Genomic DNA, 21,761 nt, shown 5'->3' on the forward strand with positions numbered 1-21,761 from the left:
AAAGCCTCTGCTGCTTTTAGATTTTTGAAGGGTGACTCCTGGGAACACAGATTCTCACTACATCTGTAAATTCCTGTTATGTTGCAAACTTGTTCCCCAAATATAAGTCCACTTAACTATGGATGATTCCAGTTAAGGCCCTTTATCATTTTGTTTTGCTTTAGTGATTCCTATGGAAAATTCTTGACTGCCATTTTTTATCTATCGACAAGACAATGTCATCGTGGTTCAATAGTTCATGGATAGAAAATAGCATGAAGATATTGAAAACAGGGTTCAATAAAGATGGGGTTCAACAGTTAAAAATAAAAAAATCTAATTTTGGTTGAAATTACAGTCCACTGAACAGCTCAAAATATTTTGGCTGGGAGTCAAAATACTTTGGCCTGTTTGGTATTGCGTACAGTACAGTATGTTGGTCAGCCATTGACTTGAACCACAGTTACTGTACCACCAGATTAAGCATAGTACCACGCTTCACGCTTTGATGACCCCTGATCTTTGTATGTAAAAGTAAGTTTGTGTGTCCTCTTACGGTAAATTGTAATTATCTAAAATCTGCTTAATAGCTCTGGCCACATCCTTAACCCAATTATGCATGTGTGCCCTAATTATTCTGTATTGAAAGCAGCCGACACTGTGGATATGTGAATACACATATAGCAAAATCTGTTTTGTGTATTTTGACACTGCACCATTTCTTGCTGTTCTATGTGTCAAATGTAACAATTACTAAATGTGAGCAGCATAAAAAAGGGAAATAAACACTTTTGTTTGCACTGATACAGATGTAGCCTGACTCATAGTACCTGCCGCTGCAGGACGACCTGGGATTCCCTCTACTGATTGGGCTGGCAGCAGGCAAGCTCTGCCATGGATGGGGCCTATCAAAAGTAATTGACTTCCCACAGGGAAACCAGGGGGAAAGCTGGGGCACTCACTAAGTGAAAGCCGCGTCTTTCCGTGTTACTTCACATGGCTGCAGGTACCGTTAGCTTAGCTACATCTGTATATGAATCCCATCAGAAGCAAATATTGTGACTGAGAGGTTGCAATCATCTTAAATCTTGTGAGGTTTTTTGGGGGGGGGGGCAAAAATATTGTTGCATATTGCCTCATAATTTGATAATCCATTTTTAATATGTGCTTTGGGAAACTCCTACATTGACATTCCTCAAACTGAACACTGCCAACTACATTCGGAATTGAGCAGAGTACCTTGAAACAATGATGCAACTAAGCACTAGATGAAAATACCTCACTGGTGTATCAAACTAGGCCCTAATTTGGTAGGGTTAAATTATTAATCCCATTCTGCTGCTGTTTCTGACACTGTCCTGCTATCCTCATAGAGTATAAGTAAAAAGGTGCAATTGCTAGGAGTCAGACTATTGAGACTTTAATCAACCTGCTTGAACGAGACATAGATACATTGAAATCCAGACGAGTTCAGGGCTTCACCCAGCAGAGTACCAACCTGAGTAAAATATAGAGGGAAGTTCTTAGAAATGTACAGCAGGACAAAGCAAATGTTACCAAAGCAGCTGATATCATGGCCAACACTCTGACAGGGTGATCTACAGGCAGCTTTGCATTGAGAAAAATTATAAAAAATTGACAAGGACCCTACTGCCCAGATTGTTAGTAAGATTAAACGTGTGGTCATGGATGCTTTTAGGGAGAAAACACTGCAAGTTTCGAATAGGCTAGAATCTGAATATCCCATTGTTTTATACACTTTTGAAGGATACCAGAAAGCCCCATAGTGGCAGTGATGTAATCTATATTCCAACCACTCTCACTTTTCAAAGACAAGGTGCTGATGGATGTACAGAGTCTGTACGCAGTCACCCCCATCTCTATGGTCTGGATGCTATTAAATAGGTTTTGCATAATCTTGTACCCACATTCACATGCCAAATTAAGCAGGTCATTTTACAGCTATTAAGCATTGTTTTGGAGGAAAATAATTTTTTATTTGAGGACATTTCAAGGTACAGCAAATGGCTCAAGAGTTGCATCAATGTACGCAAACATCACTACGGATAAGTTTGAGTCTGACTTCTACTCCGTCTTCATTTTGCTTGCGGAGATACATCTATTATGTCCAGTATTGATGTTATGTAAAGGGAAACATGAGGAAGTCACTGAATGTGTTGGGTTCCTGAGTCCATGTCATCAAACTATTTTCTTTATAGCAAACATCTTTGAGGATTCTATAAAGTAACTAGATATAGAGATGTACGAATCCGCCCAAATCAGTTTCTCAGATTCTCTCACATTTTCCCCCCAAAATCCGGTTCACGGTGTAAAATACCCAAACGGATTTGGTCGATTTGAATCTGCGTGGATTCATCAAAATCCGCTATTGGATACAACCCATAGATGGATTTGTAGAATTCAGTCCTCATATTCATCAATCCGTTGGCGGATTCTTAAGAATAAAGATATAACTAAAACAACAATAAACTACAAACTATATACAACATCAACATCTCATTTATTTAGGAGCCGAGGTGCCAGGATCACTAGGCCCCCTGGTGTGCGGACTTCTACGCCTCAGTCTTCGCTAGGCCATGAGCTGTCAGGTGACGTGGGCGAGTCCACGGAGGATGGAGGACGTTGAGTTGCCATCACAATTGAAAGCCCTGATGTGGGCAGGGTCTTGCTCAATGCAAAGGGTATTGTAAGCATCAAGGGGGCTCATACTGCACCGACACACTTTATTCGAGCAAATACCCAGTATGTACCTGGCAGATACCTGGAATGCGCCGCTCCTCACCTCTGACAAGCCCCGTTACGTTTGCCTTCCCAGCCTGGGTTCATGCCTGGCTGACGGGCGGCTGATCTGTTAAATGATAATGATTAGGATTTAATAGGCTGCAATGCTTCACGTGTCTACCAGATGGCATAAATTCATGAATTGGAATGCAGTATATATATATACTGTGCAGTATTGCAGCCAGCGGGAATAAAATGCTTCAATCCCTGCCTGGAAAATAACCCAATGCACTCGGGCAGAAAACAGTCACAAACCTCAATACACCCGAGTATACCCGAATTCGTGGGACTAGCCGAGCTCGAATAAAGTGTGTCGCCAGTGTAGGCTTTCTAGGCCCTGCTGGATAGTCCATGCCAGGCTATTGAGAGCAGTGCTGATCTGCCCCATGCCATTCAGCATGGTGCCGTGATCTATGCTCCATCCATGTCAGCTGCGCTGTTATGCTCCTGAAGCAGAATGCTGCCGGGGTGCACCAGGAGCTGCAGGAGGAGAAGCAGCCATAGGAGCATGAGCACATGCAGCTGATGTAAGGGCATGGGCAGCAGGTGGTGCAGTTGGAGTTGGGGCAGCTGGTGCTGATGGGGCTGGGAAAGCTGGAGCTGCAGATGGGGCAGCTGGAGGAGGCACGCCATACTCCTCTGTGAGGAACTTCGGTGAGGAATAGGGTTACCGACTGCTCATCTGGCCTTCCTTCTTGGGGCTCTGCAGCCTCTGCCAAGGGTCCTGGGAAAAAATGACGTCATATTATCAGATACAGTCATACATAACGTGAGTACAGCACATTTGGACATCTTCCATAAAGAGCCATTTTTTAACATGTCTCTTTCTTTAAAGAACATTTTAGCAGGACAAAAAACAGAGTCCCTGATCCAAAAACTGTTGCTAAACTTTAGAAGGCCACTTCTCCCATGCACATGAATGAGAGCTGAGGCAAGCTACAGTTTATCACCCTTTTGAGGAGCAATTATATATAGAGTTATTTTTCATTTTCAAGTATGACCTTGAGGGTGGGGGTGGGGGGTTCTTTAACAAACGCCTATGTATTTCTCTCTAGTTGCTGTTCATATTCCTTGAATTCTGATAGTTTGTTCAATCTTTCTATGTCTGGCTTTCAAGTTCTACACTTACTACTTTAAAGAGGCAATCTAAGTGATATTAAAAAAAAAATACTTCTTTTATTTTAATATTTGCAGCATTTGATTACCTTTATTAAAAACTAATTACTTAAGATACCGATCGATTCATTCTCCTGTAATCAATCAGCAAAGATCCTGCTTCCTAGGGTTCACTATATTGCTGCCTTTCAGTTTCAAAGAATCCTTCAGTCTGTGTGACTCAGCAGCTACAATGTATTCTTGTATTACTAAGGTAACATTATTTATTGTTACAGTTTACAAACAAACTGCTGGGAACATTGCCAACAAATGATCACAAACAGGAAAGTGTTACAAAGATCTTGCACTACTGGGGAGGTGGGCTAAAACTTGCTATAGAAATCTAAGAATGCTCAGTATATTAAAATTCATAAAAAATTGCAAAAAAAATTGAAATTAAAAGAAATAAATATAGTAAGTATTATCTAATACTATAGAACTGATTATGAAAAAATAAATTAAAAAAACACATGTAGGATATTGTAAGGATTGCTCTTTTAAGATGATGATCCACTAGTCATTGTATTAAATCAAATGAGCACTTACTGTCGTTGAAAGCTTCTTCTTGTATGTCATAAAATGAATGTAGGTTTACCCATAATCCTCTAGGAATATTATTTGATTTTATATCATTCTTCAGACTGGTGATTTCCCACCATAATCTGAGTTGTTGTTTATACAGCCTTTCAAGTCCTTTATGCCCCCTGGTGTACATTTCCCATGGTTAGTCATTTCAAGTGGAAACATTTTTTGCGAGTATTTCTCGCAATCATTAAAATCTATTTTGTTAGGAAGAAAACAAGCCATTTTAATCAGTAAGCTGAGATAGAAAAGGGAATAACCCTTATGTATGAAATAATTGAAAGCACAAAAGGAAAGTTTCTTGCTCTACTAAGAAAACTTTGTATTTATTTAAAAAAAAAAAAAAAAAGCACGAGCAGTTAATTATTGATTGGGTGCTACCTAAGGATTGGGTTTATACAAAAATAGTACTTGCAAAAATAGGGAGAAAGCAATTAAAAAAATAAGGTGCACTCCGGGAGCTAATTAATTACAGTACATATTTACATTGTTTTAAAGAGTAAGTAAAAATTAATTTTACTCCCCAGACAATTCTAATAAAACGTAACCTTTAATCTAAAAATGTTTACACAAAGCCAAATCAGTAAGGATCACAAATTGTAACCTAATCAACAAATATTAAAGTGTTTTACATTTATTTTACATTAAACATTAAATATAAGTAGCTATATAGTACAAAATAGACAGTAGCTAAAACACTAGATTGGTGCTGTATTTCTGAGTGTAAAACGATTGTTCAGTTTATAGATTGATACATTACAAAGATTAGTAATACTGTATCTGTAGTTCTATTTAGACTGCGCAGTATATTCATTGACAAAATAACTAAGTATCTGTTCTATAAATTTGTTCTCAATTGAGATTAATCCAATTTAGGACCAACAGTGGTGAAGAGATTTGGGAATTTTGGGGCTGGGGTTAAAATTGATGAGTATTACAAAAGAGTAGGTAGAATTGGTTAGTTGCACTGTGTGCCTATATTAACAATAGAGTATTTAGAGACCAGGCATTCTGCAATCCGTCCCACCGCCAAAATTCATCTGTACAGTAGATTGGGTACAAAGGAATCTGAGTCCGCCATTGGATACAATGAGAGAGAGACTCTCTCCTCTATTCTCTCTCTCATCTCTATTTTTTCTCTCCTCTCTCTATTTTCTCTCCTCTCACTCCTCCCTTTGCTTCATAAAACTCTTTCATGAAAAAGGTAGGAATCTCTTTGCTGTGTTTTTTTAAAATATTGCTTTGAAGATTAAAATTCCAATAGATAAGAATACATTTGAAAATAAATACAAATCTGAGATCATCTGAATCATACTAAGTGCATCTCTGCTTCTGGTTTAGGCAGTGTGGCTATATGAGTATGCTTATGCCTACAGTACATGCATAGAATATACATTTTTCTCATACTGAATATCCCTGGTTTAAGACCACAAGTGGTACAGTAGCAACTGTCTTGCAGTTACCTCTGGTAGTGAATAAGTTAAAGGATCTGGTTTTAATCACAAAACAATTGCATAGCTGTATTTAGAGATTTTAGGCTGCACAAGGGATTAGTCTTTATCCTCAACCAGTTTCTCTCATGAAGAATTACATTCTCATTATTCTTTTATACAGCCTGGGTTGAAATGTCACTTATGTTACATTATGTATTAGCAGTCACATGATCACCACCACCACATTGGGTCTCTTAGGATAAGCAAATCGACAAAGGTAATGGTTGTCCTGATGTCATTTATACAGCTTTTGTTAATTTACTGTATCTAGGACAGAGCGTTCAGGGCAACTTAAGTAAATGAAAAATATATATATATTAAGAAAACATGCAAGCCTAGCATAAAATATAATATCTTTATCTTGTTTACTATGTGAAATGTATATAAATCTTCAGTATGTGATAGAAAAATGGTAAAATTATTGACATTGAAACACAATTTAACTTAATGTACAACATGACAAACTGAAGGCAAGTTCATTAGATATGGGGTGGATTGTCCTATTGGGCATTCAGGTTTGCCCCGGTGGGCTGGTGCTGCCGGGGGCCGATGCTGTGTGGGGCCGGTGCTGCTGTTACAAAGGCCCCGCTCTCTTCCCCATAACTATTAAACTGATTGCAGAGGGAGAGTGTGTGGCCTCTGTAAAGGTTTGTTACCTTCTCCAGCAGCATCACCCTCCTCCTCCTGCAGCGTCACGGCATCCAATGACACCCTGGACGTCGTGTTGTCAGGAAAACGTGTCTCCACGTGATGTCACGATGCTGAAAGAGGAGAAGTCCTGCGCCGATGACTGTCCGCAAGCTGCTATTTTACTAGATACATGTGTTTTGTGGCTCAATACAGTAATGTTCTTTAAAATTGCTGTAACTGCTCCCATTGCTGCTGCATCCACTGTTAATTTTCCAAAACATAGGAAAACGACTGCTCCATATGACTGGGTTCATTACACACACCAAAATAAATCCTCTGTATCATCATCTTGTCCCATCTGAGTCACCATGACTCAATGTCCTGGTCACTGACGCCAGGATTGCGGGGTGCTGGATTTTGGGAACACAGAGCTGTTGCAGCTTCCAGCTATTGTGCCGGATACTGTTGCGGCTATTGTGCAGCCTGGGTTTTAGCAAGCCACTTTACCAGCTTCTCCATTTCCATTCTGGGAATTTCAGGTTTATAATTTACTGTGACCACGGGAGGAGCCATCCTACTTCTAGCACAATATATGATGGATTGGTCTTGTAGGTAGTCTCAGTGAGGAGTCCACACAGTAGTTCCTCACCAAACTAAAGGACTTTATTTCCTGGTCTGGGAAAAACATGCTACAACATACTTTCTTTAGCAGTGCACAGATCAAACACAAAAACAGCATGTATATGGAACAACATAAAATGTCCTTATCTTTCGTGTTCTTGTTTTGTGCTGCTGGGTTTGAGTCCTAGCTGTTCCCAGGCAATCCTCTGAGAACTAAAGCCTGACCTCATAGCAGGCTTCTAAACTTGCTTCCTTGCAGGCTAGGGGAGAACTGGCAGGGAGTCTGCTGCCTGCTTTTTACCCCCTTACCAATCAGGAGTTCATTGGAATTTTTTTACACTAATGGTGCAGATTGAGGTTATTACATAGATACACACAATCACCATTTAAAATTAGATTTCTGTGTGCAAATGTTGCACCAAAAAGCCATTTGCAACACGTAGGACATAGGTCTAACCAGTGTGTACTCCTAGATGACCATATGAACAAGGTCATTAGGACTAAGATCTCCCTGACAATCACATACAGATGTAGCAAGACTGCACAAAACAAGTGCATTTCCCTGGTATTTATTTGTATGTCATGTCCCCATGACCGTGGCTGCCAAATGGAGTTTTGTGACTGCCATAGTACTTGCAGTAAGGATAGACAGTAGTAGTGTGTCTTTAACCTAAATTCAATGCACAATATTACGAGGCTATTGTTACACTAATGAACATTTTGTACTGTTCTGTGTAATGTAACCCACCCCTTATTCTCATACACTCTTTCACTGCTAGGAATCTCCAGATAACAGTAAGTCTTTATAACTTATGAAATATTTATTAAAGTAAATTAGTGTAATAACAAAGACTTGGGAAAATAATACAATCTTCTTCCAATAATAGTATTGTTCCACCAGTATCATCTTCTGTCTGTCTCTTGTACAATTTAAACTTTAAGATAATTGAAAAGAAATAGATGCATTAATGAAACCGTGCTACTGTGTCGGTATACTGCTGTGTCCGCGCGCTCTATATAAACTGTATGGCCTGTATATGCAATCCATTGAATTTGTGCACTTGCATGATACAGGTACAGTATAGGCCAAATGAATGGAATCCATACATTACCTTAATTATGCAGTAGTGATGTTCTGTCTCGCTGGATGTGGTTTCTACATGAACAAGGTGTTGACGTTGATCAACCTTCAGAATATGTAAAACAAGGATTAAAACAATGGCGAAACACTTGCACAAGCCCTGACTAAATTATTGATAACGTTTTCATTAATCAATTTCTGGTACTTATTACTCCAGCCCACAGATGTAGTAAAAGTGCATTAATTGTGTCTTTAATGGTCTTGAATTCTGCAGTACTGTATTTAAACTGCTTCCCAAGTTCATCTAAAATAGCTCTTCGCAAATGGTTAGGTATAGCCATCTCACAACAGGCACCATCAAATTTCACAGGTCTTGCCCACTCTGCATAACTTAAAAAGGCACATGATGTTGGAATATAAATTGTTCTAATCAACGTGGATGTCCCCTGCAGTGTGTAGTATATACCTGGGTATTAAGTAAAGGGGGATGTTATCTAATGAACCTCCACAAACTGGGATACAGGTGTGTTTAAGCCTCCATGGTTCAGGTGCCGCAGTTGCGGCAAACAGGTACAAGTAATTGTTCCGGTATGCCACTTTCTTGCACGTCAGTCTCAGTTGCATTGGGGGTCATAGGCACAATGTCATTCTTGCTGCATGAGAATGGTGGTATGTACGTACTTGAATGCGGTTCTCACCTTGCTTGGAGGCACATGGTGGGAGTAGAGGCTTCCTCTAGATGTTGTGGTCTCTATTGCAGCAGTCTATTTACAAGAGAATAGAAACCATCCATGCACTTTGCCATATAGTCAAAACGAGGTCAACTTTTTGTCCATTAAGTCCAGTCTCTGCTCCTGCTCAGGTACCTGTGTATGATCAATGGCAATTCTGAACACAGGTGTGCTAGGTACTGCGGCATCAAAATCTCAACAATAACAAAAAACTGTCAATTACATGCTGTCCCTGAACAAGGCATCAGTTACAGTTAGAATGGTGCTTGATCCTTGGTGAGGTGCACTGGGTCCTAGGTGGGGGGGATCTGGGTTTGGAGTGGAATGTGTTGGGTCTGAGATTGGGTGAGCTGAGCCTGGAGTGGGCTGCAATGGGTCCAAGTTGGGGTGAACTGGGTCTGGAACGGGGTGTACTGGGTCCAAGGTGGGGTGATCTGGTTCTGGAGTGGGGTGCGCTCGGTCCAATGTCAGGAGAACTGAGTCTAGAGTAGGATGAGCTGGATGCCATTGTGATAGGGGTACCTGGTGCAGAACCTGTTTTCCTAGGAAATTCAATGACTATGGGTCTTGCTAGCATCTTCTTCTTCTAGGCTGGTCTTAGAGTTCTTTTGAGTTTTGGAGGCTTCAGTCAGGTTTTCCTTCCACACTTTATCCTTTATAAGAGTGTTTTTAGGGTCACAAGTCATTGTGAAATATCAGCAAGTATCCTGCATCTTCTTAAGGTTCTTAGTGCTGTAACTGGTACAGCACTAAGCAGGTAATTGCGTACATAGAAGATTGATTGCTCCATTGCTGAAGCAAAACATGGAGAAGAGAGATGCATCAGAATAATTCTATTCAGCCTTCTCTACCTGTGAAACAGACAAGTGCAAAAGGCCACTTAAAAGAGAGGTGTAAACATACACTGTGTGTGACAGCGAATTCAAATGTATAAGAAAAAAACTAAATACAAAGTGACAGTATTGTGATATTTTAGTACAAAAATGAATACAACCCTTTGATAGGATGCCACTCTCTGAACAACACAAGGTGTTTCCCAACATCTTTTCGGTATGAAGCAGAAACTCTAGAGAGCAAAAAATCTCAGGGTATATAAAGAGACAATATAGAGCAATATGTGGAAAAAATCTTTGGTGAAGGATGAATTCCACTCACATGTTACAAGATTTAGTCAAGCAGTTTTAGATCATTCATTTCACTTCTGTTGAGCTTCCTCTGGGGTTAAGGTAGTCAAGGTCCCTCAGTCCTTTATGTACCATAAATTTGTAGTGATGTCACTGCGAAATACAACCATTGCCCAATGAAATGAGAAAATACTAATTATAGAGAATGCTATTCTCAATGATTTCATGAAATATCTTAATGATAAAGAGCTCAATCTAAAATGTACTCTTATTCAAGTAAAGTAAGTATTGCATTTCTAGTCGTCATTTTGTATATTGAAAACAAGGTTGTCAACACAAAAACCTTCTTTAAAGATGTTGACAGCAACAATTATATCCCAAAAAACAGTTGTCATCACAAGTATTGGATATCAAATATTCCCTACGGCTAGTTCAGATGAATCAGGAGAAATTGTTCCAATACTAACATTTTTGAAGAACAATCATTCATTTTAGGGAATACATTTATAGAGAGAAATTACCCTTATCAAAAAGTTTAATAAGCAAAACACAAAGCGGAAAGTTTGGACAGAGCTGAAATTCTTAGACCATATAATAAATGTAGAGATTTGCAGAACTTTATTCCATTTATCATACAATATAATAGCGATTTAGTAAAGATAAATGATATCATTTTAAAACATTGGCATGCTTTGCAGCAGGATTAATTTCTAAAATAGTTCTTACCTGAGAAACCACAAATGATTTATACCAAAGAGCGCAATTTAAAGGACAGATAAGCTCCCAGCGCCTTGAATACCATCTTTCAATACAGAGAATAAAGGTTGGCTGAACACAAAGCCTAAAGGATTTTATTGATGTAAAAAATGTAAACTTGCCGCATAGGACATAAGAAAATAAATAAATTACTGTCCATCTAGACCAAAGAAAATGGCAATATTACGTATTTAATAAACTGTGAAAGTGAATCTGTAATCTATTTGATTACTTGTCCCTGCGGACTTCAATATGTGGGATGCACCATCCGCCCGTTAAGCGTCAGGATTCTAGAACACATTAGAAATATCACCATAGGTCTAGAATCACTCAGTGTGTCTCTACACTTTAAGAAGCATAACAGCTTTAATTTAGATGGTATTGTATTTTTGGGCATAGATATTGCTAAGTCCAGTTGGAGAGGAGGAAATCGAATAAAACACCTTTCACAACTTGAATCATATTGGATCCATAACTACGTACCCTCCATTCATCTGGCCTTAACATCGATTTAAATTATTTTTTTGTTTGAGTTTTGGGTGCCTCCATTTTCTTAATGGTTTTTGATATTGGATGTGTGTATTCTACTTCTTTTATATTTTTAAATATCTTCCTAATAATAGAATTCTACTGCACCTACACTTTCTTCTCTTTTTGGCTGCATACTGCATGATATATTGTACCACTTTATGTTGGGTCTAGCTCTTCAATATTCCATAACGCTGTCTAGATATGTCTTTGTATTATACTACTCATATATTTGTTTTTGTAATTCAGCAAAATATATTCCTAAGAGATCATATGGCCAATGTGAACTGTGTGAGCATGTCTCCACGTGTCTTTTGTAGATTTGGTGGCACTTTATGACAATCTTGCAATATTGATTTCAAATTTAGATTTCTATATTTTTCAGCAAATTTACCACAGTGACAATATATACTGTATGTTATCATTTGTTTTCTATAATATTTTCTAACAAACATGTTCCGTTTTTGTTACTATTCTTTTAATTCTTTTGTATTTTCATATACAATAAATTGTCTTTTACATTTGTAAAGTATTTTTAAGTACTCAATCTCATGTATGGCCATATACAAATTGATGTATTATGCAGCCTTATTAAAGTTTACAATTCACTTGCAGTCAATGTTTTATTTATTAATCAATGATCCCTGTCTGTTCTTTTGTAGAGGTCATTATGTTCACTGGTTACATTCACAGCCAACCTATATATGTATCCAATGGACATAGAATTGATTTTTCAATTCTCTCATCTCATTGGGCAATGGTTGTATTTCACTGTGACATTACTGCAAGTTGATTGTACATAAAGGACCTTGGCTAGCATAACAGGAGTGAAATGTGTATGGTGAGCAGTGTGTGCACTCCCTTTTACTTTACACTCAGAACGAGATTCTCCCCATCTCCAGCTGTGATGTAAATATCCCGAAATGAGGTCATGTGTATGCTGAGAAAATGGAGGGTTGGAGTCCCAGACCTGCATTCTATTTGGCTCTGTGTGGTCTGCAAGCAATTTTACACTGTGGAGCATCTGAGTGCATTTCCACTTGTAACCCTGTTTCCCCCCACCCCCCTCCCTATCTCATCTAGGGCTCCTTTGGGGAAAACTGCTCTGGTTACTACTCTTTGTGTGGTGCTAGCATACCTGCTGGTTCCAGGAGGGCTGAGTGGCCGCTGTTGTAAGGGGCATAGGACAAGTTTAAGGACAGTATTCGTGGATTGATCTTCAGTTTTCAGCACCTCCAGCTCTGACAGGATCCCAGGCTGTGGGATGTCAGCTCCCATCACTGCACCCTTTAATCCTCCTGCCCAGTAACCGGCACCCAGGCAGAGGTCTGATGAATAAGCAGCTTTTATTGTCATTCTCTCTCCACACTTATCCTCTTAGTCTCCCACATTGCAGGACATTCTGGATGGTGCAGACTCCATCTCTGGGGGCACTCTTTCTGGATATTGTCTAAGATAGCCGGCTTAGAATGGCATGCTTGCCCCGCAATGGGGAAGGCTCATAGCCCTCTTACTCCCCTTAGGGAGAAGAGCCAGACATTCTTTCCTCACCTCACACTCTCTCCCTCTGGAGGGTAAGCTGGACTTCCTTTTGCTTCAGAGAACAGCTCAAGACTCCTTTGCTTCCTCACCCTTTGGAGGGTAGAGCCAGACTGACTTTAGATTCTCCCCAGAAGAATCTAGAAGGGGCGGGCTCATGGACTGTACCCACCTTCAAGGGGCTGTACACAGGCCATGAGACACCACCTGTCTTCCTCTTCTAGGAAAGAAAAGGGTGGTCAATTGCCCATAGATTAACCCACTACGGCCTGGAATTTATCAGGGCTTACGTAGTAGTTATCCTATGTGGGGAAAAACAGGTAAGATGCGACATACCCTGTTACACACTATTGAATCATTTTAAACCTTTATAAAAACATTGTTATACTATGCCTACCTTTCTCTTTAAAATCTATTTGGGATATATACCTGCCACATCCACTTCAAAGACAGATCTCTTCTGCATTTTCCTGCTCCTTGAAAGATTTAAAACTGCTTGACTAAATCTTATAACATGAGAGTGGTATTTATCCTTCCTCAAATATATTTACATATTGTACTAAATTGTCGTTTTATATACCTTGAGATTGCATGCGCCTTTCTATCTATGAGTATGACAATTCAATTTATGTGTGACTTTAAATACAATATAGCTTATGTCAATTCTGTTAAGTTGTCAAAAGTTGGTCACTTCTCATTGGCTGGCGCAATATTAAACACAAGGTGTTAATGTTCGGTAGGGCTGAGTTGGTGATTGGGTGTCTATTGTGGCAAGGTGTCAAAAGTAGGACTATACCTGTAGCTTTGCTGCTACATTACACCTTCATATATAAAATCCACCTAACGAAGATGCATTCTGCATTCAATATATATTCTATGAACAAAAAATTAACAAAGAAGTAGCATAAAAAATGCACATGTACAGTACAAGAAGGTATCCACAACCACGAGAATCCAATTGTGTCTACGGCAAGATGGCATCCAGGTGACACTACACTGAGTTAGGCATTATAACCAAGGGAAGACAAAGGTTTGTAAGATGGTCTGCAGGGTCAGAAGCGAGTAATTACACTACTGACTACTGTTGTTCCTCTCACGCTTTTCATCTAGTATGTAGTATATAGTATGTCTCTCTACGCTTTTTTTTTCCTTTTCTACATTTTTCTTTTTACAGGGAAGCAATTTGGCTGGTGGATAAGATTAGCATGGAAAATGATTAACTATTTCTGCACAGGTTAGGGATATTCTGCATCACAAGCATGACATTCCAGTGTCTGAGTTCAACGTCAGACTATAGAGAACTCAGTTTGGGCTGGACCGTTGGAAGTATGAGGTAAAGTGGTTTAATTTTGGCAATAACTGTACTTTATTTGTTTCTATACTTATAGAATCCCTGACTTGAACCCCATCAAATTGGTTTGGCAGGCATTAAAGCATCAAGCACAAGTACGTGAAGCCTGCTAACAATTATGCACTATTGAAGGGGGATACAAAATTACTGGAATAAATGTATGTGTAGAAACTTGAAACAACTACATAAACCATATAAAAAATGTGTTACCAATGGTTATTGAATGAAACGGCATGAAAATAGGGATGTTATAAAACTAAATAATTGTCTTGTAATTTTGTATTTGTCATACAAAAATGTTATGTTTTTTATTATCTTTTATTTCTCTTTAAAACCAGAACATAAAACACAGACAAAGCTCAGTTTTAGCACATCCAGTGAGACTCATACACGGTACAGTGCTAAATATATATGTATAAATATCTAATAAGTAAAATGGTCTTTTAGTTTGACATTTTTGGCCAAAATTGTTGTAAGCCCCTGAGCCAACGCCACGGCAGACCACATATCAGGGGTCCCTAACGCTAATATAAATTCTTAATAACCTGTGTAATAACAGGAAGAATGATTTATAGTAAATCTGTCAATATTAGTTGCAAAGTTCTAAGTCTGACTGAAGCTTTTATTAACCTGTACATTACCAGGAAAAGCACTCTGTATTAGAGAGGTCACAGCCAAACTGCAAGCAGGCTAGTTCCCCTGAGTGGTAGAAACAAAGGGTGAACTGCGCTCTAATAATCGTGATTAGTGTTATAATGTGATATTAATGTGATATTAATATAATAAAAACCTGTTACTTAATTGGTGAGGATATGCTGCTATATTCAAGGAATGGCTCCAGAGACCAGAGCTAGAAATACAAAGACAAAAGAAACAGCGCAAAAAACCTCATGGTGTAGTATATAAAATTATATTGTGGTAAAACAGGTGAGTATTGCACGTACATCAAATTCAATAGTTACTAGCAGTACATGTTTTGGACATGTTACCAGTCAGCAACAGATGGTGGGTTAAGATCACCGGATGGCTCCCCTTCTCCTCTCCCGTTTCGTTCAGGATGCCGTGATGCAGGGCAGCAGCCCCTCAGCATGAATACAGCAATCCGGTGGAATACAGCTGTCTCTCCACGTGTAAACTGTGGCTGTTTGCGGTAGAAGCAGGCTCTCAGTCACTGGCTTCAGGCGTGCGTCTGCACGTGTGGCGTCTGCTTGCAGCGCGCTTCGGATGACGTCATCAAGCGGCGCCGATCACTCTGCAGTCTCAGCCAGCCACAGAAGTTAGATGGCATAGATTGCAGTAACGGAGATGGGGCCAGGTGACAGAAATAGGGTACTGGCACACTGCAGGTAGTATCAGAATGCGCCCTCTTATCCAACGCGTTTCGTACTTCAAAGGTACTTCGTCAGGGATATCGGAGGTCTAGAATGGGGCGCTTCTTATACCAAAACCCTCTCCTGTGATTGGCTGTTTATTTTGAGTCCAGCCTCTCAAACAAATGAGGGAAATTTAAAAAGATAGGACCCCTAATACATATAACTTTATTGAGAATAGGGGAATCCAATCGATAAATAACTAAAAGTATAAAGAAACAAATATTAATAACCATATCAATGTTAAACAACTCTAAACTAGCATGAATTGAAAGACAGTAGATATAAGATACGGATATATATGAAAAAGACAGGTTGACACTTTCACAGAGATAAAATATTATTGCAGAACTAGAACATTATTAAATAACCTGATTCCTTATTAGTTGTAAAACTTTAAAACCAATAAAAGTATTTTGTACATTTTAAATAATTGAAAATTAATTTAAAATATTTATTTTAAATTTTTATAAAAAGATTCATAATTTAGTATAAAGACCAGACATCAATTTCTTCGTTTAGTCCTAACGGGGACAGTGTTTGTAATTTGTAGATCCAAACACTCTCTTGTTTAGAGAGCATTTTGTCTCTATCTCCTCCCCTTCTTCCTGCGGGTACAGTCTGAATGCCAATGTATCTAAGACAACTATCGTCACTATTATGTTTTAACTTAAAGTGTCTAGAGACGCTATGATTCTCTAATCCTAATCTTATATTCCTAGCATGCTCCAGGATTCTCACTCTAAGGTAACGTTTTGTCCGACCAACATACTGGTATCCGCATGGACATTGAAGGAGGTACACTACATATGTCGATTTACAGGATATACAATCTTTTATTAAAAAACTCTCATTTGTAGTGTGTGAAGAAAATTTCTTCCGTTCCAAACTAAGCATTTTACAAGATTTACATTTGCCACAGCTATAGTTACCGCTAGGTCTGATTGGTAGCCATGAAGTCTCAGATGAGGATATAGTTGGAGGTCCAATATCACTAGGTGCTAAATAGTGTTTGAGACTTTTGGCCCTGCGGTATATAAAGCTAGGCTGTGGAGACAAAGAAGAACCCAGAATGGACAAATTTATAGAACGTGGATATGATAGAGCACTTTTAATAAGTTCGTTGGAGAGGGTCTGTAAAATGGATAGAGAATCCCTCCTTATACAAAAAGGTTCTAAAAAAGATTTCAAACAAATAGACGAGAACACTGAGGGTGATAAAATCAAAATTCCATTTATTACAGAGTATAACTCAGTTAACACACAAATCCAGAATATTATTAAGAAAAACTGGAATATCCTGTGTAATGACCCCATTCTGGGTTCTTCTTTGTCTCCACAGCCTAGCTTTATATACCGCAGGGCCAAAAGTCTCAAACACTATTTAGCACCTAGTGATATTGGACCTCCAACTATATCCTCATCTGAGACTTCATGGCTACCAATCAGACCTAGCGGTAACTATAGCTGTGGCAAATGTAAATCTTGTAAAATGCTTAGTTTGGAACGGAAGAAATTTTCTTCACACACTACAAATGAGAGTTTTTTAATAAAAGATTGTATATCCTGTAAATCGACATATGTAGTGTACCTCCTTCAATGTCCATGCGGATACCAGTATGTTGGTCGGACAAAACGTTACCTTAGAGTGAGAATCCTGGAGCATGCTAGGAATATAAGATTAGGATTAGAGAATCATAGCGTCTCCAGACACTTTAAGTTAAAACATAATAGTGACGATAGTTGTCTTAGATACATTGGCATTCAGACTGTACCCGCAGGAAGAAGGGGAGGAGATAGAGACAAAATGCTCTCTAAACAAGAGAGTGTTTGGATCTACAAATTACAAACACTGTCCCCGTTAGGACTAAACGAAGAAATTGATGTCTGGTCTTTATACTAAATTATGAATCTTTTTATAAAAATTTAAAATAAATATTTTAAATTAATTTTCAATTATTTAAAATGTACAAAATACTTTTATTGGTTTTAAAGTTTTACAACTAATAAGGAATCAGGTTATTTAATAATGTTCTAGTTCTGCAATAATATTTTATCTCTGTGAAAGTGTCAACCTGTCTTTTTCATATATATCCGTATCTTATATCTACTGTCTTTCAATTCATGCTAGTTTAGAGTTGTTTAACATTGATATGGTTATTAATATTTGTTTCTTTATACTTTTAGTTATTTATCGATTGGATTCCCCTATTCTCAATAAAGTTATATGTATTAGGGGTCCAATCTTTTTAAATTTCCCTCATTTGTTTGAGAGGCTGGACTCAAAATAAACAGCCAATCACAGGAGAGGGTTTTGGTATAAGAAGCGCCCCATTCTAGACCTCCGATATCCCTGACGAAGTACCTTTGAAGTACGAAACGCGTTGGATAAGAGGGCGCATTCTGATACTACCTGCAGTGTGCCAGTACCCTATTTCTGTCACCTGGCCCCATCTCCGTTACTGCAATCTATGCCATCTAACTTCTGTGGCTGGCTGAGACTGCAGAGTGATCGGCGCCGCTTGATGACGTCATCCGAAGCGCGCTGCAAGCAGACGCCACACGTGCAGACGCACGCCTGAAGCCAGTGACTGAGAGCCTGCTTCTACCGCAAACAGCCACAGTTTACACGTGGAGAGACAGCTGTATTCCACCGGATTGCTGTATTCATGCTGAGGGGCTGCTGCCCTGCATCACGGCATCCTGAACGAAACGGGAGAGGAGAAGGGGAGCCATCCGGTGATCTTAACCCACCATCTGTTGCTGACTGGTAACATGTCCAAAACATGTACTGCTAGTAACTATTGAATTTGATGTACGTGCAATACTCACCTGTTTTACCACAATATAATTTTATATACTACACCATGAGGTTTTTTGCGCTGTTTCTTTTGTCTTTGTAGTTCCCCTGAGTGGAAGATGCTATGGAGTGAGCCCATAACCATTTAAATGTGGGAAGGGGTGAGCTTAAATTAGGTAGGAGGTTGCCACCCTCCAATCAGCCATGACTAGCTGGACAAGAATTGTAAAACATACTGGACACCTAACAAGCTCCTATTGAACCCCCAAAATGACCACAACATATATATAAGCATATGAGTGTCACAGAGGAGTGCTACTGAGCATGGCAATATATATTTAAAACCAGTTTTAAAATTAAATATATATTGCCATGCTCAGTAGCACTCCTCTGTGACACTCATATGCTTATATATATGTTGTGGTCATTTTGGGGGTTCAATAGGTGCTTGTTAGGTGTCCAGTATGTTTTATCTTTTATTTCTCTTACAAAGCACATAGGTTAATAATCCCACATGGGCCGAGTACTCTGATAAACAATTGTCAGAACACCGGGAATAGCTGACTAGTATCAACTACTGATGGACTTTGAAATGGTTTATTCATATATGCCCTTTCGGTAAGAAAAGACCAGATAATGGAAATGGGCCACTACTCTAAATTTGATTCAGATGTGCTACTAATCTCCGAATCCACACGCAGAGTAATGACAGAGTGAGAATGGCTATTCATGTATTCAGTGCATAACCAGAATGTATTTAAACCTTTTGTTACAGAGGAAACATCACACCCATTTCAGGCACAGATGCTTAGGAGGGAGAGCTGGGGGTGTTCCCATGATTCATGCTGAATGCGGCTGCAGTGCATGGTGAGCAAAGACTCAGGTCAGTCTTGTGTGAGGCTTAATCCCCAAAACTACATTTTTCTTTGTTTGCATTAGGCTACAGCCGCAACTAGTTACTCAGAAGCACAATTGATGGGTGAGGGAGAAGGGTAATGTTGAATAACATTGACGATCTTTTGTTTTGTTGTAATATTCTATAGTATCGAATGTTTCTTTATCACCCAACTGAGGTAGTGATGCTCAGGACAAGGGCCTACCCATGTTTCATAGTTAATCTGGTTGCATTGGGCAGTAAAAGACAGGGTCAGTATTCTTACAGTACTAACTGAAACGTATAGAGGTGTATTGTAAAAGAAGAGATCATAGATTTTTAGTATGTGCAAATGCAGTTACTGATTTTTTTCTGTTAATCGCTGAAATGCGTGTTTGGGGATAAAGTAGTAAACATTAAGCTGCAGCCCTGTCTTGATGCTCTAAAGCACAATGGACAAGGGGAAGTGAAGTGTTGGGCAACATTGGCTGAAAGGGACAAGGGACAGTATAAAGGTCATTTTGTTTTATTACTCAACTCAGGCAGGGACACTCAGAGTGAGGGCCTTCCCTTGCAGCTGCAGTGCTTGGCAAGGGAACAGGAAAAGATGGAGGACAGCATTCTGCACAAAATGTGTGCAACTTGGAACGCAATGCAAGATGTGATCAACAAGCAATAATGTAGGAAGCCCAGGTTTTGCTTTGCCTAATCCCACAAACCTCAATGGCCACAGAAACTATATCTTTGTAAATGCATTAAGTATTGTAATGCAAGATGCATTTTGTGGGGAGGGCTGGACTACTAATACTGTAATACAGTAGGAAGCTTCTGGTGTTGTTTTATTCTAACAGGGAAATATCACTTGAATGACAGCACAGTAGCCACTAGTGTCCATGTATACAGTAGCTATTCCCACAAATTAGATAAATTTATTTATTTATAAAATATTTTACCAGGAAGTAATACATTGAGAGTTACCTCTCTTTTTCAAGTATGCCCTGGGCACAGAGTAAAATAAATATCGCTATTAGTAAAAAAAAACTTCTAATGTGGGTAGCTACATTACTTCAAAATATGGAATTGTATACAGTACTGTAGCTATGCCCACAAATGAAAAAGTAGCGAATGTGGGTAGCTTTATGGTATATCATGTTTGGTTATATGTGTTTTTTACATAATGTTTTATTAACTGCACAGTAAATAATTTTAATACTTATTTTCTTTATTAAACAACTCCTCTCTACCTCTCAGCTGCGGCAGTTTTTTTTTTAAGCTTATTAAGTGTTTTTTTTGTAGGCTAATTGAACCTCAACCAGCGCAGCTGTTCTTATTCCTCTGTTGCTATGAACAGATGCCAGCACCATCGCAAAAAGATATACCTGAGCTTGCGTGTACTGACTGATCCGTGTGGTTGATTTGAAGTGCTGGTTGTTTAAAGTGTGTGCAGTTAGAACCAGAAGCAGTTTGAACAAGGAAGCGGTTAAACAGGGTATAGTATATTGAAGTACAGTTTACTGTTAGTACTTCTAAACTTCATAGTTGCTAGAATGAGCAGGATTGAAAATGCCACTCAATACACATCCTGCCACATGTATGTGCACTTGGAGCAGCTGTTCCAAGGAGCATACCGCTGTGAGAGGTGTGAGCGGGTGGTCTCTTTAGAATCAAAGATTGCCGATCTGAAGAGGCAACGTGCAATATTGAGGAACATTGGCAATCTTGAAAGGGAATTAGTGCTCACTGAGCAGGTCCTTGCTTCGACTAGTGGTGCAGATGGTGGCGCTGTTAGTGAGGAGCAGGTAGGTAGCTTGGTTGCCGTTAGTGAGGAGCAGGAAGGTAGCTGGGTGACAGTTAGAAAGGGAAGCAGGGGCAATAGGGAGAGGCAGGTCGTTTCTGAGCTGACACATCCCAATAGATTTGCCGTGGTGAGTGAAGATATTGGGAATGTTGGGACAGAAATGGCAGGGCTGTGGGAGACTAATTCCTCTAGCAGCCAGGGGAATAGTTCCACCAGCACAGTGGGGACTCAGGATGCTCAGATACAAAGAAAGATTGTGATGGTAGGGGACTCCATTATTAGGAAGGTAGATAGGGCAATCTGTTGCCGTGACCGCAGAACAGAACAGTTTGTTGTCTCCTGGGTGCTCGGGTTCGGCACATTGCGGATCGGGTAGACAGATTGTTGGGGGGGACTGGGATTGACCCGCGGTCTGGGTACACGTTGGCACCAATGACAAAGTTAGAGAAAGATGGAGGGTCCTAAAAAATGATTACAGGGATCTAGGCCGAAAGCTTAAGGCAAGGACCTCCAAGGTAGTATTTTCTGAAATACTACCAGTGCCATG

General features: G+C 39.3%; 1 long non-coding RNA gene across 1 annotated transcript; it reads left to right on the top strand.

Annotated features, from left to right (window-relative positions):
- The first annotated feature begins 6,132 nt into the window (after positions 1–6,132).
- Positions 6,133–20,058, top strand: LOC142469343 (uncharacterized). The gene is made up of 3 exons (XR_012789031.1): positions 6,133–6,228; positions 14,410–14,467; positions 19,318–20,058. It is a non-coding gene; the product is annotated as an uncharacterized LOC142469343 (long non-coding RNA).
- Positions 20,059–21,761: the final 1,703 nt, after the last annotated feature.

The sequence above is a fragment of the Ascaphus truei genome, chromosome 1 (assembly GCF_040206685.1).
Source record: "Ascaphus truei isolate aAscTru1 chromosome 1, aAscTru1.hap1, whole genome shotgun sequence".
In the NCBI taxonomy this organism is placed as follows: Eukaryota; Metazoa; Chordata; class Amphibia; order Anura; family Ascaphidae; genus Ascaphus; species Ascaphus truei.